This window comes from Silene latifolia, chromosome 10 (assembly GCF_048544455.1).
Source record: "Silene latifolia isolate original U9 population chromosome 10, ASM4854445v1, whole genome shotgun sequence".
NCBI lineage: Eukaryota > Viridiplantae > Streptophyta > Magnoliopsida > Caryophyllales > Caryophyllaceae > Silene > Silene latifolia.
Genome location: NC_133535.1, coordinates 87,189,336 through 87,191,118, shown reverse-complemented (window position 1 = coordinate 87,191,118; position 1,783 = coordinate 87,189,336). Strand labels below are relative to the sequence as shown.

Here is a 1,783-nt window from a genome sequence, read left to right as displayed (position 1 = left end):
AAAGAGAATCACGAAAGGAAGACTTGAGTACTTTCGAACCAGAGCTTTAGCATTTTCTATTTGCAGAAAATCCATCTTTTGAAGAAGATACTTTCAGTTCTGTAAACCAACTAGTAAAGATGCCGAACATTGCTAGTCACTCGGAGCCTAAAGCAGCATCAATTCCAAAGGGTTTCAATCTTCATACTGAGGATGGGAATACATTTGACATCCGTCCTTCCTATATCAATCTGGTGGAGAGAAATCTCTATAGAGGTGTGGCAGGTGAAGATCCGAGGAAGCACATGGAGGTCTTTACGGACTACTGTTCTACTATCCTCGCCACAAAGGGGGTAACTCAAGACAAGATTAAGGAGGTCCTATTTCCTTTTTCTTTGACTGACTCAGCCAGGGAGTGGCTAACTGATTTGGATCGCACAGCCGCAGGGGTTACAAACTGGGAGACCCTTGCTCTTGCTTTTTATAAGCGATATTTCCCTCCACAGCGCACCAATCAGCTGAGGGCAAAGATCACAAGTTTCAAGCAGGATCCTGATGAAACTCTATATGAAGCGTGGTCCCGTTTCAAGAAGTTGGTGAGGTCTATTCCTCACCATGGTTTTGATCCGTGGTTTCTGTCTAACCAGTTCTACAATGGGTTGTATGATGATCACGGAGCCATACTTTATGCGTCATCTAACGGAAGATTCCAAGAGAATACTGACGATGATAAGGGATGGGCTCTTATTGAAGAGATGGCAAACCACTGTGCTGAGTATGGAAACCCGAGGGATGGTATTAGAACAATTCATGCAGTCGATAAGCAAGTTGTGGCTCAGCTGGAAGCCATGAATGCTAGGTTTGATAAGTTGGAGCTGCATTCTGCTGGGGAGCCTCCGACGGCTATATGCTCTCTAGAGGGGAGACCGTCACATGTGAGAGGTGTGGTAGCAACGACGGTCACACTGCTGTTGGCTGTCTTACAGAGAAGGAACAGGTCCTTGCTTTTCAACAATACAGGCAAGGAGGGGGTTCCTATTATAATAACCAAGGGGCAGTCCATCCCAATTTGAGGTGGACAAGTCAAAATGTGCTCAATCCTACCCCTCCTCCGCACCAGCAGCAGTCATATGTCCCTCCACATAAGACTCAACAAGGCTTTCAGAAGCCTCCTTCCTTTCCTACACCTAATCAAGGTGCCTCATCTTCTGGTGGGGTAAGTGAGATAGGTGAGTTGAAGACGATGTTGCAGTCTTTGACAAAGCAGTGGAAGTTAAGCGGCCAACAAAAAGATGCATCTATAAAGGCACTTGAAACTCAAGTTGCCCAGTTAGCCGCAAACCAGTCCACAAGGAAACCGGGTCATTTACCGTCACAAGCTGACAATGTAACACCCCCATACAACAAGTGCCTTACCAGGACCACTCAGGTACAAGGATGCCACCATCTCGGTTACCCGAGGCATGATATTCATAAGACAATAATAAAACAACTTTAAATGATATAACTTTAGTGAAAAGTACAACCAAGGCCAAATCCCAAAATACGGGTAAAAGTTCTCAAACCAACTGTCTAAACAACTAAAGGCAAAGTTTATAAAACTACTAAGCTACAGCGGAAGACTTCTATCGTCGACAAGTGGCACATCCCAAAGCAATCCCATGTGACTCAACTCAAACTCGCTCATTATCGCTCACCATCCCCGAATGGATCACCGCAGTTTTACAAAACAACAACCGGGTCGTACTAATCACACAACTTATATATATCAACAATACGATAAATGCATGACGAGCTTAACCGT

General features: G+C 44.8%; 1 non-coding gene across 1 annotated transcript; it reads right to left on the bottom strand.

The window, feature by feature from the left end:
* Nucleotides 1–495: 495 nt before the first annotated feature.
* On the bottom strand, nt 496–601 carry LOC141609827 (small nucleolar RNA R71). Its single transcript, XR_012527736.1, has one exon. It is a non-coding gene; the product is annotated as a small nucleolar RNA R71 (small nucleolar RNA).
* Nucleotides 602–1,783: the final 1,182 nt, after the last annotated feature.